This window comes from Sardina pilchardus, chromosome 10, assembly GCF_963854185.1.
Source record: "Sardina pilchardus chromosome 10, fSarPil1.1, whole genome shotgun sequence".
NCBI classification, from domain to species: domain Eukaryota; kingdom Metazoa; phylum Chordata; class Actinopteri; order Clupeiformes; family Clupeidae; genus Sardina; species Sardina pilchardus.
Genome location: NC_085003.1, coordinates 8,110,628 through 8,117,576, shown reverse-complemented (window position 1 = coordinate 8,117,576; position 6,949 = coordinate 8,110,628). Strand labels below are relative to the sequence as shown.

The window sequence follows — 6,949 nt, the reverse complement described above, 5'->3', positions numbered from 1 at the left end:
TTTAGCGTAACTGCTAGAAATCATTAGCTAAGTTAGCTAATCAACATTTTAACATGAATAGAAATCATTCATTAAGTTAGAACTGGAATGTTTCATCTTTAAACTGTCTACCTTCACACTATCAACTCTCTGTAAACTATGCAACCACCATGTTTACCCTAGCTACACCTTAGTAGCCATATCTACATTATCTATCTATTTTTGCATTTTCATGCACTGGTAATTCCTTGGAATTGCATTTCTAGTTATTATTATTATTACAGTCTGTATCTACAGTACAATCACAGTTCACATTATTGTAAATAAAACATTATACTGAAAAGCATTTCCTTCATCAGTTTTTCTTTGAATTAGGCCCATGACACCTCCAGATGGCTCAACAGTGGTCCCCTTTCATGGTCCTATTGATTAATTGTGACCATTTACGATCTGATCAGCAACATAACTAGACAAACTACAGACGAGTTGTATACAGTGTGTAGTCAGGGGCACTTATCTCTCCATGTAGAGGGAGTAGAGATACAAGTCATTCCAAGGTCATGAACGGATTTTTCATGGTGAAAACGTCATTTTATGAAGATATATCTTTCAGGAACTAAGATGAGTTTATAGGGGTTAATAAGTCTACTTGCTGAAACCCCTCAGCTTGCAGCTGCTTATTCCCACCAGACTACTATGCCTCTGTCTTGACTCTGTTGGCCATCCCCACTGGACAGCTAAGCCGTGAACCCCCTTTACGAACCTTCATAAATTAATGCTATCATTGACAAACAGTTCTCTGCTTCACTGATCAACTCATCCTTGCAAAGTAACTTTCAAAGAACCCACTCTCCATGTTTAGGTCAACCTCCATCATCTTTGCAGGTATACTATTTGTTTCTATGTTGCCTATATGCTAACATAAGTTAGCCTACTTATCCTGATAAATGTATGAACCAATTTTTCCACCTAGCTGGTCCCAAGCAGATTCAGTTATTAACCATGGTTCTGGTCATGGTTTCTTCTTTCACGAGAGAGACACCTAAGAGAAATTTGAGACATTCATCTGACAAAATGGAATTTAATTGTTTATTGAGTGGGTTAGGACCTCACAGCCTATTGAAATCAACCAGTTTAAAGTAGGTCAAAATGTAGGTCAAAGTAAGGGAGATTGGGCCTTTTCAAGCATTGCTTTGAAATTCTGGAATGAGTTGCCCCTTCCACACCCATTTTAACCTCAATTGGCCATTTATCATCGTCTTATGAAAATCTTTTAAACTTTTGAATCTGAGATTAAAAAAAAAAAAAAAATGAGATCAATGGTTTTCTATGTGCACATCAACACCTTGACATCTCAGACATACCTCCTAGAAACCGCAGAGTTTCAGTGTATGGTTGCACAGGCGGAGAGGGTGGGTGGGTGTCAATTGGTCTTGAAGATACCTTTGTTCTATCCACCTTCATCATTTGCAAGATTCATCTGAAGTGCTCAGTGGTACAAGGTTAACTCAGACATCAAACCAATGCTGCTATGTCTGTGTCTGTATCTGTACCACCGGAAACTCGGCAGTTATCTGTGGAGGTGCCCTCCACCTACAACTGCTGGTCTGACTTCAATATATGCTGTTGCGTTGCACCACTTGGAATAAAGGCAAAGATGTATTCAATAGAGGTATGTCTATTGACGGCCACAATGATGAATTGTTCAGTATTCATTGCATGTTAACTGTGGTAAAATGTGTTCATGTGTTAATGTTGGGATTTCAGACGGAGAGATGCATAGCAGAAGGAGATCTGCTGGGAGCACAAGAAGCTTCTGAATCAGCATTCAGTTACAACCTGAATGCACTGATTGCTGGATTGGTCTTCTGGGTTTTCGCTGTGTGTGTGATTGTAATATTGCAATTGTTCTTTGGCTTGTCCTTGTCCTTGTTCTTGTTCTTGTTCTTGTTCTTTGCTACAGCAAGCCTTATTGCTAAACGGTTACGGTCAGTTTGTATTACATAGGACTCCCAAAGTGTGCTACGAGCTGCCTCTACGAGCTGCCTCTACGAGCTGCCTCTATGAGCTGCCTCTAGAGGTTATGCAAGATGAAAAGAGCTCTGGTGGAAAGGTGTTAAAGGTGAACTTTTTAAATCTTTTGTAATTCATTCATGAATAAATACATAATTTTGAATCAGGTCATAATGATATGGAAACATGAAAATAAAGGATATCATTTGTAAACTCTATAGTAGGCTGTGTGTTTTTTTTTTTTTTAAATCTTATTTTTTATTGAGTAGGCTGTGTTTTCATTAAAAAAGGGGCGGCTTATAAAACATGATGCCTGGAATACGTAAAAGAAATGTGTTACTTTTTAATGTGCCGGATGGTGGGGGTACGCGAGCCAAGTCAGGATGGAGAAGGTGGTACGCAGGGAAAAAAGTTTGGGAATCACTGACATAGGACATTAGGATGCAGAAGACAAATCAAGGTCATGTTAGTTGTCTTTACCTAAAATCATTAGGCCACTTATATCATGGAAAACAAAAAATGATGTACTTCACCTCAGTTTGAGCTGTTCAGACTGAGACACATCTGTCCAAATGTGATATGAACCTCCCGGAGGTGGTTTCGATCTGTTTTGCAGAATTGCGGATTTCGTGTGATTTGTGACTGTTCAGACTTCTAAAGCGCCATCTGGTTCCTGTCTGGATGAGCTAAAAAATCAGATTTTGGCTGTCAGTCTGAATGCAGCCTAACCAGAGGAAGCAATCCCCATTTTGCAACCATACACATGAACTACGACAAAGTGTCTTGCTCCGCCTTAACCTTGCTCCAGCCTTACATAGATCATTCAGTTCAGACCATTTTAGAATCAGTTCAGAATCAGTTTATACAGTACCATTAGCATCTCTCCTGCTAGTATCACGCTAAAAAGTGACTAAAAGACAAAAGGGCAAAAGGGATAACTATATTGTGTGGCGGAATAACATTGGGAGCACTTAGACTCTGCACAGTAATATACTCACTCCAAAGTTAAACTGAAAGTGCAAGAGTGAGGATATTACTGCGCCACACAATATAGTTATCCCTCTTACGTGCTTACAAATGCACCACGTTTTATGTCGTGTGACAACTCGTGTAACTGTATTTAATAGGGAAAACTTGGAGGTGTTTGGTCGCTTCTAACTTCATCTCTGTTTGGATTCTAATGAATGTATTGGGCTAGCTAAGTGCTATCAAAGTTGCGCCGCGCGCCAGAGCCCTGTAAAGTCCTTTCAGACATTAATCTATGTACAGTATGTGACACTATATATGAAATGGAACTGTTTACAAGACCTCGCAGCCTATCGAGGCCAACCAGTTCAAAGTAGGTCAAAATGTAGGTCAAAGTGGGCCTTTGGAAGCGTAGCTTCTAAAACCCTAAAATGAGTCGCCCCTGCAAAAGTCCCCAACAAATCTCGTCTTAAAAAACACTCTTTATTCCTTGAAGTCAGGGGATAAAAATACTTTTATTTCCTGACTTTTAACTCAGAATCACAGCTAGCTTTTCAAGAAAATAAGCAGCACTAAATGGTTGTGAGGAACAATCCATAAAATTCCACAAAAAGTGTATTAAATTAGATTGGTGTATTTCACTTTAAATTGGATTTGTTTATTTGTCGAGAATCGCTATTTAAAGTCTGAAAAGGACAACAGTCTAGGTCAATATGCTGTCCTTTACAGGCCACTTAAGTGACTCTCCAAGTTAGCTGTAGATTTTCCCAATTGTATTACAAACACACAGACTTTTAACCTCAAATGCTAATTTGTCTTTGTCTTGTAAAAATCTTTTGAACATCTAAAAGTATAAAAATGTTTTCTGAGATTAATGCTTCTGTGCACATCAACACATCCACACATTTCACACCTAGAAGCCACAGACTTTCAGTGTATGATTGCACAGGCCAAGAGGGTGGGTCTTGAAGATATCTTTCATTTACAAGACTCATCTGAACTCCTCGGTGGTATAAGGTTAACTCGGACATCGATCCAGCTCCACTATGTCTGTGGCTGTACCTGTACCACCAGAGACTCTGCAGTTATCTGTGGAGGTGCCCTCTACCTACTACAGCTGGTCTGTCTTCAATATATGGTGTTGCTGTTGGATACTTGGCAAACAGGCGAAGAAACATTCAAGAGAGGTATGTATTTAGAGGCCGCGATGATGAATTGTTCAGTATTCATTGCATGTTAATGATAAAATGTGTTCATGTGTTAATGTTGGGATTTCAGACGGAGAGATGTATAGCAGAAGGAGATCTGCAGGGAGCACAAAAAGCTTCTCAATCAGCATTCAGCTACAACCTGGCAGCAATGATAATTGGATTGATCTTGTGGGTTACAATTGTGTGTCTGTATGTATTTCAAGTGTTCTACATAAAAAATAGTAAAATTAGTTGATTTTACGGGAAAAGTCCATGGAAACCTATTGCCTTAAACAATTAGTTATTGGATGCAGAAGACATAGTTGTCTTTACTACATTAGCTCACATTATTATAGCTACAAAACATTATTCTGAAAGTAATTTGTTAAAGTAATGTATTTCTTTTGTCATTTAATTAATTACTCTCTATGACCGATCATTTTATTCAACTGATTTAGAGACTGCATTAAGTACATTTTGTTTCAACAAACTGGAAGGGAAGACTTTTGGGAGGGAAAGACCATTTTCATGTCCCAATGTTCCACCATAAATAAATAAAAACAATGTTTATTCTTACTGTTTTAATTAATTAAATTTTAAAGTATTTTAAAGTCATGTTATACAGTATTTAGTATTATTGCATAAACAGTTTATAACGTACTGTATATCAAACATATTCTACACATAATATTATAATTGGAATGCACTGTGCTCTGTAACTATGGAGGTTAAGCAGTCACATGAGGAAATGATGCCTTCCTACTTGCTGGTCGGTGGTGCTCCTGTTACCTCTTCAGATGTGACTTACAGCACTGGCTTACAGTTGGCTGAAGAGATCGGGCCTTTGCAAGAATAGCCTCTAAACTCTGGAATGAGTTGCCCCTACAAAAGGTCCCAACAATGGCTATTTTAAACCTTGTCTTACGAGTTGATTAACCGCTGAAATGATTTTGGAAACAATATTTTAAGGTACGAAAAACTCTTTAGTGTTGCTTTAAAACTGCCACCTCCACACAGTATCTCACACACAACAACTTGAAACCACATACTTTCAATTTCCGTTTGGTTGCAAAGGCAGATGCAGGTGTGTGGGTGTCAGTTGGTCTTTGTTCCACTTATGCACCCTCGTCATTTACAACATTCATTCATTTCCACTGGGTGAACTGCTCGGTGGTACAAGGTTAACTCGGTCATCGAACCAGTGCTGCTATGTCTGTATCTGTGTCTGTATCACCGGAGACTCTGCAGTCATCTGTGGAGGTGCCTTCCTACTACTGCTGGTCTGTCTTCAATATATGGTGTTGTTGTTGGCTACTTGGGAAACGGGCAAAGAAATATTCAGTAAAGGTATGTGTCTTGAAGCTGCAATAATGAATGTTCTGTATTCATTGATGTCAACTGGTAAAGTGTGTTCATGTGTTAATGTCGGGATTTCAGACGGAGAGATGCATAGCAGAAGGAGATCGGCAGGGAGCACAAGAAGCTTCTGAAACAGCTTTCAGCTTCAACCTGAATGCACTGTTAGTTGGATTGATCTTCTGGACTTTAGTTGTGTGTGCCTTTGTATTTCGGTTGGGCAAGTTTCACTGATTCTACTGGAACATTGCATTGAATCCCATTGCCTTTAACCATTTAAGTCTTTACATAAGTTGAAACTAAAGCAATATATGAAAAGGAATGTTTGAAACATGTGGTAATAACCTCAGACCTATGGGGGCAGCAGCAAGGGGAATAGGTGTAGCTGGGACTGAGTGAAGGCCCATACATATTAAAGGTGGCAATGGCATGCGCTCTGCTCTCCGCTAGGTTACGCTTGGTTGTGCTATACTATGACTCAAAGATTTCTCTCATGCTTGCCGGTCACCTTTTCTGACTCCATAACCACTGTGACAGAGGATAAGAAAGACCTTGAAGCACTGACTCCACCACATTCTCCTTTTAAAAACTCATCATGCTTTCTCGTCTGGATTGTTCCAGAAGACTGTACATTAGAAGACGTTGGAAACAAGTTCAGTACTTGGCTGACTTGTTTTGGAAAATATGGAACTGGGAGTACCATTATTGCAAGAGAGACAGAAATGGCTCACTGTGAAGAGAGGATTCCAGAAAGGGGATGTCGCAATGTTGGTCGACAGCACAGCTCCGCAAGGATCCTGGCCTCTGGGAAGAGTACTCGAAGTCCATCCTTGTTCACAAGGTCTAACGAGAACTGTGACTCTTAAGACCAAGTCTGGAGTTTTGATAAGACAAGTTGCATGGTTAGAGATAAAGTATGTGTATTTTCTATATTCTAAATTTTAAATATTTGCTTACTGTATAAAATGATAGCATTTATAGTACAGAAATGGCTCCTTATACAATATTTCTGTTGATAATGGATGTTTAGTCACACAATTAGGGACCAGTGTGTTGGAGCCATTTATTTTTTTTATTATTATAAGAGCTCTAAATATATTGATATAGATTTAAGTTGAAATTATATTATCATTCAAATAAATTATTCTGTATACATTGGGTTAGTGTGCATTCACCACTGCATGGATGTCCCTCTAGGAATCGTATTACCCATTTAAGGTGGTGCAGTGATGCAGGCCAGGTGGTGTATCGGGTGTATGCTGAAACAGTCATTGACCAGTCAACGTGTTAACCAGGCACGTAATGCTATGAAAGACAAAAGGACTCTATATTAAATGGACTCTCTTTAAGTTTATTTAGCAGTTTTATGTTTGTTTCACTCTTTGTAAATGAAATAAATAACTATCATCATCTTCATTCAAACACCTGTCAAACAAAAGCACCAG

The 6,949-nt window shown here is 38.9% G+C and overlaps 3 long non-coding RNA genes across 3 annotated transcripts; all 3 read left to right on the top strand.

Moving 5' to 3' along the window:
* Positions 1-1,418: 1,418 nt before the first annotated feature.
* Positions 1,419-2,210, top strand: LOC134094687 (uncharacterized). The gene is made up of 2 exons (XR_009940470.1): positions 1,419-1,651; positions 1,747-2,210. It is a non-coding gene; the product is annotated as an uncharacterized LOC134094687 (long non-coding RNA).
* Positions 2,211-3,958: 1,748 nt separating this feature from the next.
* LOC134094743 (uncharacterized) lies at positions 3,959-4,724 on the top strand. The gene is made up of 2 exons (XR_009940483.1): positions 3,959-4,145; positions 4,237-4,724. It is a non-coding gene; the product is annotated as an uncharacterized LOC134094743 (long non-coding RNA).
* Positions 4,725-4,903: 179 nt separating this feature from the next.
* LOC134094008 (uncharacterized) lies at positions 4,904-6,657 on the top strand. The gene is made up of 2 exons (XR_009940404.1): positions 4,904-5,495; positions 5,586-6,657. It is a non-coding gene; the product is annotated as an uncharacterized LOC134094008 (long non-coding RNA).
* Positions 6,658-6,949: the final 292 nt, after the last annotated feature.